The sequence below is a fragment of the Eumetopias jubatus genome, unplaced genomic scaffold (assembly GCF_037043125.1).
Source record: "Eumetopias jubatus isolate StellerSeaLion01/CBP00866 unplaced genomic scaffold, mEumJub1_p1.0 scaffold_60, whole genome shotgun sequence".
NCBI lineage: Eukaryota > Metazoa > Chordata > Mammalia > Carnivora > Otariidae > Eumetopias > Eumetopias jubatus.
Window position 1 is genome coordinate 455,743 of NW_028274866.1, and position 18,217 is coordinate 473,959.

The window sequence follows — 18,217 nt, forward strand, 5'->3', positions numbered from 1 at the left end:
ATCTTTCTGACTACAGTGCCCATCATCTTTCACTTATACCACAGTGCTAAAATCCATCAAATGCATTTTCTATTCAATCACTGAACTCTCTTTACTTGGAAAATATTTGTCAAGTCATAATAGGAATAGCTTCATTAAGCCTTCCTAACTTACTTTATCAAAAAAAGTATCTGCTTTATTTGCTTTCCTGTACTTCCAGGTCTTTCTTGCATCATATCAAGAAAAAAATTTTAAATTGCACAATAATAATGTCACTGTGTGCAAAAGTCCAGAAATCATTTTATTCTTTTTTAATTTTATTTTATTATGTTATGTTAATCATCATACATTACATCATTAGTTTTTGATGTAGTGTTCCATGATTCATTGTTTCTGTTCATGTCTTCTGCCCATTTTTTGACTTGTTTTTTGGGTATTCAGTTTGAGAAGTTCTTTATAGGTCTTGGAAATCAGCCTTGTCTGTATGTCATTTGCAAATATCTTCTCCCATTCTGTGGGTTGCCTCTTTGTTTTGTTGACTGTTTCCTTTGCTGTGCAGAAGCTTTTTATCTTGATGAATTCCCAAAAGTTCATTTTTGCTTTTGTTTCACTTGCCTTTGGAGATGTATCTTGAAAGAAGTTGCTCTGGCCGATGTCAAAGAGGTTACAGCCTATGTTCTCCTCTAGGATTTTGATGGATTCCTGTCTCACATTGAGGTCTTTCATCCATTTTGAGTTTATCTTTGTGTATGTTGTTAGAGAATGGTCGAGTTTCATTCTTCTGTATATAGCTGTCCAATTTTCCCAGCACCATTTATTGAAGAGACTGTCTTTTCTCCATTGCATATTTTTTTCCTGCTTTGTCGAAGATTATTTGACCATAGAATTGAGGGTCCATATCTGGGCTCTCTATTCTGTTCCATTGGTCTATATGTCTGTTTTTGTGCCAGTACCATGCTGTCTTGGTGATCAATGCTTTGTAATATAGCTTGAAATTGGGCAACATGATGCCCCCAGCTTTGTTTTTCTTATTCAACATTTCCTTGGCGATTCGGGATCTTTTCTGATTCCATACACATTTTAGGATTATTTGTTCTAGCACTTTGAAAAATGTCATTGGAATCTTGATGGGGATGGCGTTGAAGGTATAGATTGCTCTGGGGCATAGACATTTTAACAATGTTTATTCTTCAAATCCATGAGCATGGAATATTTGTCCATTTTTTGTGTCTTCTTCAATTTCTTTCATGAGTGTTCTGTAGTTCCTAGAGTATAGATCCTTTACCTCTTTGGTTAGGTTTATTCCAAGGTATCTTATGGTTTTTGGTGCTATTGTAAATGGAATCGTTTCTCTAATTTCTCTTTCTACAGTTGCATTGTTAGTGTATAAGAAAGCAGCTGATTTCTGTGCATTGATTTTGTATCCTGCCACTTTACTAAATTGCTATATGAGTTCTAGTAATTTAGGGGTGGAGTCTTTTGGATTTTTCACATAAAGTATCATGTCATCTGCAAAGAGAGAGAGTTTGACTTCTTTGCCAATTTAAATGCCTTTTATTTCTTTTTGTTGTCTGATTGCTGTTGCTAGGACGTCTAGTACTATGTTGAACAATAGTGGTGAGAGTGGGCATGCTTGATGTGTTCCTGATCTTGAGGGAAAGGCTCTCATCTTTTCCCCATTGAGGATGATATTTGCTGTGGGTTTTTCATAGATGGATTTTATGAACTTGAGGAATGTTCCCTCTATCCCTATACTCTGAAGAGTTTTAATCAGGAAAGGATGCTGCTGTATTTTGTCAAATGCTTTTTATATATTTTTATTTAATTTATAAATTTACTTAATATATTATTAATTTGGGTCCTTTCTCTTTTCTTTTGGATAATTCTGGCCAGTGGTTATCGGTCTTATTAATTCTTTCAAAGAACCAGCTTTTAGTTTCGTTGATCTGATCTACTGTGTTTCTGGTTTCTAATTCATTGATCTCTGCTCTAATCTTAATTATTTCTCTTCTACTGCGTGGCTTAGGTATGGTTTGTTGCTTTTTCTCTAGTTCTTTTAGGTGTAAAGTTAGTTGGTGAATTCGGGATTTTTCTGGTTTTTTGAGTGAGGCTTGGATGGCTATGGATTTCCCCCTTAGGACCACCTTTGCAGTATCCCATAGGTTTTGGACCAATGTGTTTTTGTTCTCATTGGTTTCCATGAATTGTTTAAGTTCTTTGATTTCCTGGTTGACCCAAACATTCTTGAGCAGAGTGGTCTTTAGCTTCCAAGTGTTTGAATTTCTGCCAAATTTTTTCTTGTGATTGAGTTCCAGTTTTAAAGCATTATGGTCTGAGAATATGCAGGGAATAATCTCAATCTTTTGGTATCGGTTGAGACCTGATTTGTGACCCAGTATGTGGTCTATTCTGGAGAAAGTTCCATGTGTGCTCCAGAAGAATGAGTATTCTGTTGTTTTAGGGTGGAATGTTCTGTATATATCTCTGAGGTCCATCTGGTCCAGTGTGTCATTCAAAGCTCTTGTTTCTTTGTTGATTTTCTGCTTAGATGATCTGTCTATTGCTGAGAGTGGAGTATTGAGGTCTCCTACAATTAATGTATTATTATCAATATGACTCTTTATTTTGGTTAACAGTTGGCTTATGTAGATGGCTGCTCCCATGTTGGGGGCATAGATATTTACAATTGTTAGATCTTCTTGTTGGATAGACCCTTTAAGAATATCATGACCTTCTGTGTCTCTAACTACAGGCTTTAGTTTAAAATCTAATTTGTCTGATATAAGAATTGCTACCCCAGCTTTCTTTTGAGGTCCGCTGGCATAGAAGATGGATCTCCAACCCTTCACTTTCAGTCTGGATGTATCTTTAGGCTCAAAATGAGTCTTTTGTAGACAGCATATGGATGGATCCTGTCTTTTTATCCAGTCTGCAACCCTGTGCCATTTTATGGGAGCATTTAGACTGTTCAGGTTGAGAGTGATTATTGAAAGGTGTGAATTAATTGTCATCATGTTGCCTGTAAAGACATTGTTTTTATAGCTTGTCCCTGTAAATTTCTGTTGTATATCACTCTTGGGGCCTTTCTCCTTTTATAGAACTCCCCTTACTATTTCTTGCAGGGCCAGCTTAGTGGTCACATATTCTTTCAGTTTCTGCCGGTCTTGGAAGCTCTGCATCTCTCCATCCATTCTAAATGACAGCCTTGCCAGATAAAGTATTCTTGGCTGCATGTTCTTCTTGTTTAGTACCCTGAATATGTCTTGCCAGGCCTTTCTGGCTTGCCAGGTCTCTGTGGATAGGTCTGACGCTATTCTGATGTTCCTCCCTCTGTACGTAAGGAATCTCTTCCCCCTAACTGCCCTTAAGATGGTTTCCTTTGTTTTAAGATTTGCGAGTTCTATGATCTTGGGAAGGGTCCTCTCTGTCTCTAGGACACGAATGTTTGTTTCATTCCCCAGATTAGGGAAGTTCTCAGCTACAGTTTGCTCAAGTATATCTTCTAGTCCTCTCTCTCTCTCTCCACCCCCTCAGGGATCCCAGTAATTCTGACATTGGAACATTTCATGGTGTCACTTATTTCTCTGATTCTGTTTTCATGGATTGTGTGTTGTTTCTCCATGGCCTCCTCTTTTTCTTTTCTATCAGTCTTCTAGATCAGTAATTCGTTCTTCTGCCTCGCTGTTAGATTATCTAGATTAGATTGGATCTCATTGATAGCATTTTTAAGTTCTGCCAGTTCAGCTTTCATTTCTTCCCTTAGAGACTCTGTGTTGCCATTAATCGATTTCTCCATTCTAGCTATTGTCTTCATAATGCTACCCTGAAGTCCATTTCCGACATCTTGGTTACATCTATATCCATTTGTAAATCTGTGGCAGAAGTCACAGTCCAAGTCTCCTATTTTGGGGGTTCCTCCTTGTCATTCTGTTGAGAGGTGGTTGAGGGAATGTACAGAGTCCAAATTATTGACCACAACCCAAGCAAGGTGCACCTGTTTTATAGGGACCTTAAGGCTGTCGGCCTCTTGTTTTCCCAGCCTATCGTCTGGGGGAGGGGCCTGCCGTGCTGTTACTCAAGCAACCCTGTTTGGGCAGAGTTGCCCTGCCCCCTGTGGGGGGGTGGGCTCAGTGAAAACCGGTTTTTTGCGACTTTTGTTCTCTGGTGGCTTTCCCTGGCGACTTTCCACATCTCTTCTGGGAATCAGAGCAGAAAAGATCGTTTCCAACACTCTGCCTCAGAGCAGAGAGATCGCAGTCTGGTCTTCAGTGAGCTCTCCGGGCCACAGTCTCTCCGTTTCTGTCTGTGCTGCTATAAACTGCAGCGTCCTGGGTTGTGCACCCCTCAGCAGGGCTCCCAGTCCTCGCCTCCAGGTCAGGGCATGGGGGCACGTCTCTGTCCTTTGTGCTTCTAAAGCCGCCAGCCACCCCCCAGTTCACATGCATGGCCCCACTGCTCCAGGTTTCAGTCCAGGGGGCTGCCCTAAAGTCCTTTCCCTGCTGCTACCAGTCTGTGAGTCTGTACGCTGTCCCCATTGCAAGAGGCTATCGCTCACCAGCAGTGCAGGATCTCCATGGCTCCCTCCCCCTTCTGTTTATCTTCTGATATCTGCCGGCGGAATCAACGGCTCCCCACTTCATACCTCAAAACCAACCACCTGTGATATTCTGTTTGTAGAGATCCAGATATATCTGAGTACAACTCAGGCTGATTTCATGGGTATTCAGAGTGGTCTGGTAGATATCCAGCTCAATTCAGGGGACCGGTTGGAATAGGGTCCCCTACTCCTCTGCCATATTTATTGCTTCTCTGACTATAGTCACCATGCTGTACATTACATTCCCAGAACTTACTTATTTTATAACTGGAAGTTTGCGCCTCTTGACCATCACCTATTTCTTACATGCCCCCATCCCCACCTCTGGCAACCACCAATCTGTTCTGTTTCAATGAGTTCAGTTTTTTGTTTGCTTTTTTAGATTCCACATGTAAGTAGAATCATGCAGTACTGTCTTTCTCTGTCTGACTTTTTCACTTACCATGGTGCCCTCAAGGTCCATCCATGTTGCCACAAATTGCAAGATTTTCTTCCTTTTTATGGCTGAATAATGTTCCATTTTCTTTAGCCATTCATCCATTGATGGATAAATGGGCTGTTTTTATGTCTTGGCTTATCATAAATAATGTGGCAGTGAATATGTAGGTGCATGTATCTCTGAGATAGTGATTTCATTTCCTTCAAATATATGGTCAGAAATGGAATTTCTGGATCATATGGTAGTTTTATTTTATTTTTTTTTTAAGAATAAGGCCATTTTATTTTGAGGGAGAGAGAGCGAGAGCATGCATGTGTGCACAAGTGGGGGGGGCAGGAGAGAGGGGGAGAGGGAGAGGGAGAAAGAGAATCTTACTTAAGTAGGCTCCCTGCTCGATGTGGAGCTTGACACTGGGCTCAGTCTCCTGACTCTGAGATCATGACCTGAGCCAAAATCAAGAGTCAGTTGCTTACCTGACTGAGCCACCCAGGCACCCAAGTAGTTTTATTTTTTAATTTTTTGAGGAACATTCACACTACTTTTCATAATAGCTGCACAAATTTACATTCCCATCAACAGTGAACAAGGATTCCCCTTTCTTCATATCCTCATAACACTTGTTATCTCTTATCTTTTTGATGACAGCTATTCTAGCAGGTGTGAGGTGATATCTCATTGTGGTTTTAATTTGTATTTCCTGATGGTTAGCGTTACTAAGTACCTATTCATGTATTTGTTGAATATTTGTATGTCTTCTTTAGAAAACTGTCTATTCATTTCCTCTGCCCATTTTTTAATCAGATTGTTTGTGTTTTTTGTTATTGAGTTGTACAAGTTCTGTATATATTTCAAATATTAACTCCCTATCAGATATATGACTTGTTTTTCATTTAAATTTAATTAGCCAACATATAGTACATTATTAGTTTCAGATGTAGAGTTCAGTGTTTCATATAACACCCAGTGCTTATCACATCACGTGCCTGTCATCCAATTACCCCATCTTACATTCAAGTCTTTAATCCATTTTGAATAGATATTTGTGTACAGTGTAAGATAGGGGTTTAGTTCCATTGTTTTGCATGCGGCTGTTGTTTTACCAATGCTATTTATTGAATAAACTATTCTTTCCCCATTGAGAATTCTTGGCTCTTTTGTTAAATGCTAGTTGACCATATATGAGTAGACTTATTTCTGGGCTCTCAATTCTGTTTTATGCCAGGATCAGACTGTTTTGACTATGATAGCTTTGTGAAATAGTTGGAAATCAGGAAATATGAAGCCTCCAGTTTTGTTCTTTTCAAGATTGCTTTGACTATTTGGGGTTTTTGTGGTTCCTTACAAACTTTAGGATTGCTTTTTCTATATCTATGGAAAATGCCAGTAGAATTTTGATAGGGATTGCTTTTAATTTGTAGATTGCTTTGGATAGTATGGATATTTAACAATATTAATTACTCCAATTCATGAGATCAGAATATCTTTCCATTTATTTGTGTCATCTTCAATTTCTATTATCAGTGTCTCATAGGTTTCAGTGTACAGGTCTTTCGGCTCCTTGGTTAAATTTATTCCTAGATATTTTATTCTTTTTAATACAATTGTAAATGGGATTGTTTTCTTAATTTTTCTTCCTGATGGTTTGTTTTTAGGTTATAGAAATGAAACTGATTTTTGCATATCAATTTTGTATCTTGCAACTTCACTAAATTTGTTTATTAGTTCTAAAAGTTTTTTGGTGGTCTTTGGTGTTTTCTATATATAATGGCATGTCATCTGCAAATAGAGGCAGTTTTACTTCTTCCTTTCTGATTGGGGGATGCCTTTTATTTCTTTTACTTACCTAATTGCCCTGGCTAGAACTTCTACTACTATGTGAAATAAAAGTGATGAGGATGGGCATTACTGTCTTTCTCCTTTAGAGGAAAAGCTTTCAGCTTTTCATCACTAAGTTTATAATGTTAGCTGTGGGGTTTTCATATTTAGCCTTCATCATTTTGAGGTATGTTTCCTATATACCCACTTCATTGAGAGTTGTTATCAAGAGTGGATGTTAAATTTTGTCAAATGCTTTTTTTTTGCATCTATTGAGATGATCATATGATTTTTATCCTTTATTTTGTTAATGTGGTGTATCACATTGATGATTTGCAGATGTTGAACCATTCTTGAATCCCTGGAGCAAATCCCATTTGAATGTGGTGTATGATCCTCTTAATATATTGTTGAGTTTGGCTTGCTGTTTTTCAAGGATTTCTGCATCATATTCATCAGTGATATTGGCCTATAATTTTTTTTCTTGTAGTGTCCTTGATCTAATTTTAGTATTAGAGCAATGCTAGCTTCATGAAATCAGTTTAGAAGTGTCCTCTTCAACTTTTTGGAAGAGTTTGAGAATGGGTGGTATTAATTATTTTTTAAACTTTGGTAGAATTCACCAGTGAAGCCATTTGGTCATAGACTTTTCTTTGTTGGGTGGTTTTTGATTACTAATTCAATTTCCTTACTAATAATTGATCTGTTCAGATTTTCTATTTATTCATGATTCATCTTGGTTGGTTGTATGTTTCTAGGAAATTTTATCTATTTTTTCTAGGTTGTACAAGTTGTTGGTATGTAATTGTTCATAGTAGTCTCATGATCATTTGTATTGTTGTGCTATCAGTTGTAATGTGTCTTCTTTCCTTTACCATTTTATTTATTTAAGCCCTCTTTTTTCTTAGTAAGTCTAGCTATAGGTTTGTCTGTTTTGTTTGTCTTTTTTAAAACTCTTAGTCTCGTTGACATTTTTTTATTGTTTTTCATCGCTATTTCATTTATTTCCACTCTGATCTTTGTTATTTCCTTCCTCCTGCTAACTGTGGGCTTTGTTTGTTCTTTTTCTTCTTTCTTGAGATGTAAAGTTAGGCTGTTTACTTGAGGTCTTCCTTGTTTCTTTTTTTTTAAGATTTTATTTATTTATTCATGAGAGACAGAAAGGGGGGAGCAGAGGCAGAAGGAGAAGCAGGCTCCCCGCTGAGCAGGGAGCCTGATGAGGGACTCGATCTTAGGACCCCGGGATCATGACCTGAGCCGAGGGCAGATGCTTAACCATCTGAGCCACCCAGCTGCCCCCCTGTTTCTTAATGTAGATGTTTATCACCATGAATTTCACTCTTAGAACTGCTTTTGTTACATCCCAATACTTTTAGTGTGTTGTATTTTCATTTTCCTAAAGATGTTTTTAATTTCTCTTTTGATTTTTCTTTTACCCATTGGTTGCTCAGTAACATGTTTAATCTCCACATATTTGTGAACTTTCCAGTTTTCTTCTTGTAATTGATTTCTAGTTTAATAACATTGTGATCAGAAAAGATGCTTGCTATGATTTCAGTCTTTTAAAATTTTCTGAGACTTGTTTTGTAACCTAACATATGAAGAGTGTTCCATTTGTACTTGAGAAGAATGTGTATTCTGCTGTTGGATGGAATGTTGATCTGGTCTCACATGTCATTTAAGTCCAATCTTTCCATATTGATTTTCTTTCTGAATTATCTATACACTATACAAGTGGAGTATTAAAGTCCCCTACTATTGTATTTTTATTTCTCCTTTAAGTTATGTTAATATTTGCTTTATATTTAGGTGTTACTATGTTGGGTGCGTAGATATTTATTTTTTAAAGATTTTATTTGTTTGAGAGAGTACAAGTGGGGGGAGGGGGAGGGACAAGCAGACTTCGTGCTGAGCACAGAACGCTTCATGGGGTTTGATCTCACCACCCTGAGATCATGACCTGAACCAAAATGAAGAGTTAGATGCTTAACCAACTGAGCCACCCAGGTACCCCAGGTACATAGATATTTATAAACGTTATATCCTCTTTCTTATTATATAATGAACTTCTTTGGGGGGTGGTCCAAGATATCAGCATAGGAAGACTCTGAACCCATCTCCTGTCATGGATACACAAATCTAAAGCTATATATAGAACAATTCCCTCAGAAAAAGAAATGAAAACTATCTGAACTACTCCTCCACAACAAAGGATAAAAGGACCACATCCAAAAACCCTATCCTCAGCACAGTGACCCACAGTTGGAAGGGATCTCACAAGTCTGGAGTTTTTCCTGGAGGAGAGAGGGGAACTCCAACCCTTGGGACCTGTACCAGAGAAACAAATCCAAAATATATCCAGCTTGGGGTGCCTAGGTGGCTCAGTTGATTAAGCTTCTGCCTTCAGCTCAAGTCATGATCCCAGGGTCCTGGGATTGAGCCCTGCATCAGGCTCCCTCTCCCTCTCCCACTCCCCCTGCTTGTTCATTCTCTCTTTCTCTCCCTCTCTCTCCCTCAAATAAGTAAATGAAATCTTTTTAAAAAATATGTCCAGCTTGGGAAACCAGTGGGACTTACATCCAGGGGACACAAAGGGCTGTATGGAACTGAAGTACTCCCTTTAAAGGACTTGCATGTAGTCTCGCTCACCCCAGGACCCAGAACAAAAGCAACACATTGAAAAGTACCTAGATTATATGTGAAGGAGATTCAGTTCCTTATTTTAAAACATCTGCTGGAGGGGCAGGGGACAGTTGGACTCTCTCTGGAGACGAAAGCACTGGTGAGTGCCATTTTTGCAGTCTTCCTCTACCCTGCTAGGGCAAGCAGGCAAAGATAGATGTGGCACTCTCCCATTGCCTTGCTAAGACCAGCAGGGGTGAGTGGTCATGGAATTCTACCACTGCCCTGCTGTAGCCAGTGGGTACATGCAGTTGCACCACACTCCCATTGCCTTGCTGAGACCAAAGGGTACTAGTGGCCATGGCATTCTCCTGCTGCCTTGCTGGAGCTGGCAGGTAGGTGCTGACATGGCACTTTCCCACGCCACACTGACAGGTAGGCATGTGTAGCCAAGGCATTCTCCCACTGCTTTGCTAAAGCCAGTGGGCATGCCCCCACAAGCTCTCCAGGGTCATTGCTAAAGCCAGTGGGCACATGTAATCCACACAGGGGATGCCTCTTGATCACCTGGCTCACAATGAGGGATTGTGTTTCTGGGTATCACAGGACTGTAGCAGTAAAAAATGACAGACTACCACCCCCAGGGCACTGCACAGATAGTAGACTGAAACACACCCCTAGTCTTTCTGTGAAAAAGGCTATTTACTTGTCCTGGAAATTCAGCCTGGGGACAGACGTCAGGCTTGCCACACATCCAGAGACTGCAGAGGAACTCTCAGGCACATAAGCAGCAAGATACCATCCTTGCACTCTTCCCTGGTTTTGCTACAGGTCACCTGTACCCCCCAGAAAAAAGTTTATATACCCATCTGGAGCCCCAATTTTTGTAATTATCACCCAAGGGTTACCATTAGATCTTCTGGTCTGGAGGTTAGCAGGGTTTACAGTTGTGGCTTCACGGGACTGTATATATTTATATACTTTAAAAGCTGTTGCCTGAGGACTTGGCTTCTAATCAGTCTGAAACTAGGTGCTAACTAAGATCCCTCCCCTTGGAACATTGATATGTCTTGGCAAATCCTCAACTATGGGGATTTATCAAGAATAAATCAGGCTGCTTAGACAACTACAAAGGTTCAAGAGAACCAACAGCTAGTGCAAAGTTAAATAATAAATTGATTCATCACCTACACAATGCCACTTCTTCAAGACTGGGAGAGGTAGCTGTTTTGCCTAATACATAGAAACAAACAGAAAATCAAGCAATGAATAATATAATAACAACTAAAAAAAAATATACTAGAGGAGTTCAATACAGACTAGGTGAAACAAAACAGATCAGTGGTCTAGAAGATAGGGCAGTGGAATTCACCCAGAGTAGCAAAAAGAAAAAAATTTTAAAGTGAATTTAGCTTAAGGGACCTATATGACAAAAACAGAATAACAATTGGCTTATAGGGGTCCCAGAAGGAGAGAGGCAAAGAAGCAGAAAAATGTATTTGAAGAGAAAATGGCTGAAAACTACCCTAACCCGGGGAAGGAAACAGACAACCAAGTCAAGGAAACATAGAATTCCAAGTAAGATGAACCCAAAGAGATCCATTCCAAGACACATTATAATTAAAGTGTCAAAAGTTAAAAAGAGAATCTTAAAAAGAAGCAGTAAAAAAACAATTTGTTACACAAAGGATTTCCCCATAAGACTATAAGCAGATTTTTCAGCAGAAACTTTGTAGGCCACTGCATGATATATTCATGATATACCCAAAAAACTGAAAGTAAAAACTTTCAACCAGGAATACTCTTGGGGTGCCTGGGTGGTTCAGTCGGTTGAGTATCTGGCTCTTGATTTCAGCCCAGGTCATGATCTCAAGGTTGTGGGATGGTGGGGAGTTGGCTTGGGATTTTCTGTCTCCCTCTCACTTTGCCCCTCCCCCCACTCATGCAATCTTGCTCGCATGCTCTCTCTCCCTCTCAAATAAATAAATCTTTTTTTTATTTTTTTATTGTTATGTTAATCACCGTATATTACATCATTAGTTTTTGATGTAGTGTTCCATGATTCATTGTTTGTGCGTAACACCCAGTGCTCCATGCAGAATGTGCCCTCTTTAATACCCATCACCAGGCTAACCCATCCCCCTACCCTCCTCCCCTCTAGAACCCTCAGTTTGTTTTTCAGAGTCCATCGTCTCTCATGGTTCGTCTCCCCCTCTGACTTACTCCCCTTCATTCTTCTCCTCCTGCTATCTTCTTCTTTTTCTTTTTTCTTAACATATGTTGCATTATTTGTTTCAGAAGTAGAGATCTGTGATTCAACGGTCTTGCACAATTCACAGCACTCACCATAGCACATACTCTCCCCAATGTCTATCACCCAGCCACCCCATCCCTCCCACCCCCCACCACTCCAGCAACCCTCAATTTGTTTCCTGAGATTAAGAATTCCTCATATCAGTGAGGTCATATGATACATGTCTTTCTCTGATTGACTTATTTCACTCAGCATAACACCCTCCAGTTCCATCCACGTCGTTGCAAATGGCAAGATCTCATTCCTTTTGATGGCTGCATAATATTCCATTGCGTATATATACCACATCTTCTTTATCCATTCATCTGTCGATGGACATCTTGGCTCTTTCCACAGTTTGGCTATTGTGGACATTGCTGCTATAAACATTGGGGTGCACGTACCCCTTTGGATCCCTACATTTGTATCTTTGTGGTAAATACCCAGTAGTGCAATTGCTGGATCGTACGGTAGCTCTATTTTCAACTGTTTGAGGAACCTCCATACTGTTTTCCAGAGGGGTTGCACCAGCTTGCATTCCCACCAACAGTGTAGGAGGGTTCCCCTTTCTCCACATCCCCGCCAACATCTGTCATTTCCTGACTTGTTAATTTTAGCCATTCTGACTGGTGTGAGGTGGTATCTCATTGAGGTTTTGATTTGGATTTCCCTGATGCCGAGCGATGTTGAGCACTTTTTCATGTGTCTGTTGGCCATTTGGATGTCTTCTTTGGAAAAATGTCTGTTCATGTCTTCTGCCCATTTCTTGATTGGATCATTTGTTCTTTGGGTGTTGAGTTTGATAAGTTCTTTATAGATTTTGGATACTAGCCCTTTATCTGATATGTCATTTGCAAATATTTTCTCCCATTCTGTCGGTTGTCTTTTGGTTTTGTGGACTGTTTCTTTTGTTGTGCAAAAGCTTTTTATCTTGATGAAATCCCAATAGTTCATTTTTGCCCTGGCTTCCCTTGCCTTTGGTGATGTTTCTAGGAAGTTGCTGTGGCTGAGGTGGAAGAGGTTGCTGCCTGTGTTCTCCTTTAGGATTTTGATGGACTCCTGTCTCACGTTTAGGTCTTTCAACCATTTGGAGTCTATTTTTGTGTGTGGTGTAAGGAAGTGGTCCAGTTTCATTCTTCTGCATGTGGCTGTCCAGTTTTCCCAACACCATTTGTTGAAGAGACTGTCTTTTTGCCATTGGACATTCTTTCCTGCTTTGTCAAAGATGAGTTGACCATAGAGTTGAGGGTCCATTTCTGGGCTCTCTGTTCTGTTCCATTGATCTATGTGTTCAAATAAATAAATCTTAAAAAAAAAAAAAGAATACCCAGTAAGGCTATCATTCAGAATTGAAGGAGACAGTTTTTCAGATAAGCAAAAGCTAAGGTGGCCTTACAAGAAGAGTTAAAGAGACTTCTTTAAGTTTAAAAAAAAAAGCACTGTTTAGTAACAAATATATATATATAAGTAAATCTCAATGGTAAAGGTAAATATATAGTAAAGGTGCTGTATTAGTCACTTATAAAGCTAGTATGGAGACAAAAGTAGGAAAATTAATTATAATTAGATAAGAAATAAAAAATAAAAAGATGTAAAGGATGTAAAACGAGACATCAATAACACAAAATGTAACTGGAGAGTAAAATTGTAGAGTTCTAGAATACATTCAAAATTAAGTTACTATCAACTTAAAATAGACTGTTATATATACAGAATGTTGTGTGTGAATTTTATGGTAACCATAAAGCAAAAACCTATACCAAATACAAAAGAGATAGCGAGGAAGGAATCTAAATATAACACAAAGAAAGTCTCAAACCACAAGGGAAGAAAGCAAGAGAAGAGGGACTACAAAAACGGCCAGAAAACAGTGAAGAAAATGGCAATGAGAATCACCTATCATGATGAAGTCCCAATTGTTCATTTTTGCTTTTGTTTCCCTTGCCTCCGGAGATATATCTAATAAGTAGTTGCTGCAGCTGAGGTCAAAGAGGTTGCTGCCTGTGTCCTCCTCTAAGATTTTGATGGATTCCTGCCTAACATTTAGGTCTATCATCCATTTTGAATTTGTTTTTGTGTATGGTGTAAGAAAGTGGTCCAGTTTCATTCTTCTGCATGTGACTGTCCGATTTTCCCACCCCTTGTTAAAGAGACTTTTTTCCATTGGACAGTCTTTCCTGCTTTGTTGAAGATTAGTTGACCATAGAGTTGTAGGTCCATTACTGGATTGTCTATTCTGTTCCACTGATCTGTGTCTGTGTTTTTGTGCCAGTACCATACTGTCTTGATGATTACAGCTTTGTAATATAGCTTTAAGTCCGGAATTGTGATGCCTCCCACTTCGCTTTTCTTTTTAACATTCTTTTGGCTATTCGGGGTCTTTTCTGATTCCGTATAAATTTTAGAATTGTTTGTTCTAGCTCTGTGAAAAATGCTGGTGTTATTTTGATAGGGATTGCATTGAATGTGTAGATTGCTTTGGGAAGTATAGACATTTTAACATTTGTTCTTCCAATCCATGAGCATGGAATATTTTTCCATTTCTTTGTGTCTTCCTCAATTTCTTTCATAAGTGTTCCATAGTTTTCAGAGTACAGGTCTCTTACCTCTTTGATTAGGTTTATGCCTAGGTTTGGTGCAGTTGTAAATGGGATCAATTCCTTGATTTCTCTTTCTGCTGCCTCATTATTGGTGCATAGAAATGCAACTGACTTCTATGCATTGATTTTATATCCTGTGACTTTGCTGAATTCCTCTATCAGTTCTAGCAATTTTTAGGTGGAGCCTTTTGGGTTTTCTACATAGAGTATCATGTCATCTACAAAGAGAAAGTTTGACTTCTTCTTTGCCAATTTGGATGCCTTTTATTTCTTTTTGTTTTCTGATTGCTGAGGCTAGGACTTCTAGTACTGTTGAACAACAGTGGTGAGAGTGGACAACTCTGTCTTGTCCTGACCTTACAGGAAAAGCTCTCAGTTTTCCCCATTGAGGATGATATTAGATGTGGGTCTTTCATATATGGCCTTTATGATGTTGAGGTATGTTCCTTCTATCCCTACTTTTTTAAAGGTTTTTATCAAGAAAGGATGTAAATCAAAATTAAAAAGATTTTGCACAGCAAAGGAAACAGTCAACAAAACTAAAAGGGAACACACAGAATGGGAGAAGATATTTGCAAATGACATAACAGATAAAGAGCTTGTATCCAAAATCTATAAAGAACTTATCAAACTCAACACCCAAAAAATAAAAAAAATCCAGTAAAGAAATGGGCAGAAGACATGAACAGACATTCCACCAAAAAGACATACAAATGCCTAACAGACACATGAATAAAATGTCCAGCATCACTCATCATCAGAGAAAGACAAATCAAAACCACAATGAGGTACCACTTCACACTGGTCAGGATGGTTAAAATGAACAACTAGGAAACAACAGATGTTGGCAAGGATGCAGAGAAAATGGAACTCTCTCACACTGTTTGTAGGGATGCAAACTGGTACAGCCACTAGAAAACAATATGGAGGTTCCTCAGAAAGTTAAAAACAGAACTACCCTACAACCCAGCAATTGCACTACTAGGAATTTATCCAAATGATACAAAAACAGTGATTCAAAGGGGCATACGCACCCTAGTGTTTATAGCAGCAATGTCCACACTAGCCAAAACATGGAAAGAGCCCAAATGTCCATCAATTGATGAATGGATAAAGATGTAGTGTGTGTGTGTGTGTGTGTGTGTGTGTATAAAATGGAGTATTACTCAGCCATCAAAAAGAATGAAATGATGTCATTTGCAACAACATGAATGGAACTAGAGTATATTATGCTAAGTGAAATAAGTCAGTCAGAGAAAGACGTATACCATATCATTTCACTCATGTGTGGAATTTAAGAAACAAAACAGATGAACATAGGGGAAGGGAAGGAAAAATAAAGAGAGAGAGACAAGCCATAGAAGACTTAAATATAGGGAAAAACTGAGTATCACTGGAGGAGAGGTGGGTGGGATGATGGGGTAATTCGGTGATGGACATTAAGGAGGTCACTTGATGTAATGAGCACTGGGTGTTATATACAACTGATGGATCACTAAATTCTACCTCTGAAACTAATACTACACTATATGTGAACTAACTTGGATTTAAATAAAATCTTGAAAAAAAGAATATACCTATTAATAATGACTTGAAAGGTAAATGTACTAATTTCTCTAAACAAAAGGCATAGAATGGCTGAATGGTTAAAAAAATAAGACTCATTTATATGCTGCCTACAAGAGACTTACTTCAGATATAAGGACACTCACAGACTGAAAGTGAAGGGATGGAAGAAGATATTACATGCAAATGGAAACAACAAAAAGAAAGCTGGTGTACCTATACTCATCTCAAGCAAAATAGACTTTAAAACAGAGACAAAGAAGGGCATTACATAATGAGAAAGGGGTCAATCCAACAAGAAGATATAACATTTGTAAATATATATGCACCTACATAGGAGCACAAAAATATAAAGCAAATATTAACAGACCTAAAGGGAGAAATTGACAGTAAAACATTAATTGACAAGGGATTTCAATACTCCACTTACATCAAAGGATAGATCATACAGACAAAAATCAGTAAGGAAACATCATCCTTAAATGACACATTAGACCAGATGGACTTAATAGATAGAAGACATTCCATCTAAAAGCAGCAGAATAAAGATGTAGAGGAGCAAGATGGTGGAGGAGTAGACCTAAATTTCGTCTGTTCCCAGGAATTTGGCTAGATAGGGATCAAACCATTCTGAACACCTATGAACTCAACAGGAGATTGAAGAAAAGAATACCAGCAACTCTGAAAAGAAAAGCGACCACTTTCTGGAAGGTCTCTTCTGATTTGTTTAGTGTATATTTTTCTGGGGTCATTGTTACCCTCTTAGCATTTTGTTCTCTCATTCATCTATTCTCCTCTGGACAAAATGACAAGAGGGGAAAAAGTCACCTCAAAAAAAAGAACAAGAGGCAGTACCGACTGCCAGAGACCTAATCGATACGGACATTAGTAAACTGTCTGAACTAGAGTTCAGAATGACAATTTTAAAGATACAAGCTGGGCTTGAAAAAAACATGGAAGATATTAGAGAAACCCTTTCTGGAGAAATAAAAGAACTAAAATCTAACCAAGTCAAAATCAAAAAGGCTGTTAATGAGGTACAATCAAAAATGGAGGCTCTAACTGCTAGGATAAATGAGGCAGAAGAGAGAATTAGTGATATAGAAGACCAACTGATGGAAAATAAAGAAGCTGAGAAAAAGAGAGAGAACTACTGGATCACGAGGGCAGAATTCGAGAGATAAGTGAAACCATAAGATAAAACAATATTAGAATAATTGGGATCCCAGAAGAAGAAAGAGAGAGAGGGGCAGAAGGTATATTGGAGCAAATTATACCAGAGAACTTCCCTAATTTGGAGAAGGAAACAAGCATCAAAATCCAGGAGGCACAGAGAACCCCTCTCAAAATCAATAAAAATAGGTCAACACCCCGACAAGTAATAGTAAAACTTACAAGTCTCAGAGACAAAGAGAAAATCCTGAAAGCAGCTCGGGAGAAGAGATCTATAACCTACAATGGTAGAAACATTAGACTGGCAACAGACCTATCCACAGAGACCTGGCAGGCCAGAAAGGACTGGCCTGATATATTCAGAGCACTAAACAAGAAAAATATGCAGCCAAGAATACTATACTCAGCTAGGCTCTCATTGAAAATTGAAGGAGAGATAAAAAGCTTCCAGGACAAACAAAAACTAAAGGAATTTGCAAACACGAAACCAGCCCTCCAAGAAATATTGAAAGGGGTCCTCTAAGCAAAGAGAGAGCCTAAAAGTAACATAGACCAGAAAGGAACACAGACAACATACAGTAACAGTCACCTTACAGGCAATACAATGGCACTGAATTCATATCTTTCAATAGTTGCCCTGAATGTAAATGGACTAAATACCCCAAACAAAAGACACAGGCTATCATATTGGATAAAAAAACAATACCCATTGATATGCTGTCTGCAAGAGACTCATTTTAGACCCAAAGACACCCCCAGATTGAAAGTGAGGGGATGGAAAACAATTTACCATGCTAACGGACACCAAAAGAAAGCTGGGATGGCAATCCTTATATCAGACAAATTAGATTTTAAACCAAAGACTATAATAAGAGATGAGAAAAGACACTACATCATACTTAAAGGGTCTATCCAACAAGAAGATCTAACAATTGTAAATATCTATGCCCCTAACATGGGAGCAGCCAGTTATATAAGCCAATTAATAACAAAAGCAAAGAAACACATTGACAACAATACAATAATAGTGGGGGACATTAACACCCCCCTCACTGAAATGGACAGATCATCTAAGCAAAAGATCACCAAGGAAATAAAGACTTTAAATGACACAGTGGACCAAAGGGACTTCA

The 18,217-nt window shown here is 38.6% G+C and overlaps 1 protein-coding gene across 1 annotated transcript in view; it reads left to right on the plus strand.

Annotated features, from left to right (window-relative positions):
• The window catches only part of TMLHE (trimethyllysine hydroxylase, epsilon), a 133,733-nt gene that overhangs the window by 90,305 nt on the left and 25,211 nt on the right, over window positions 1–18,217 (plus strand). The window lies entirely within an intron of this gene.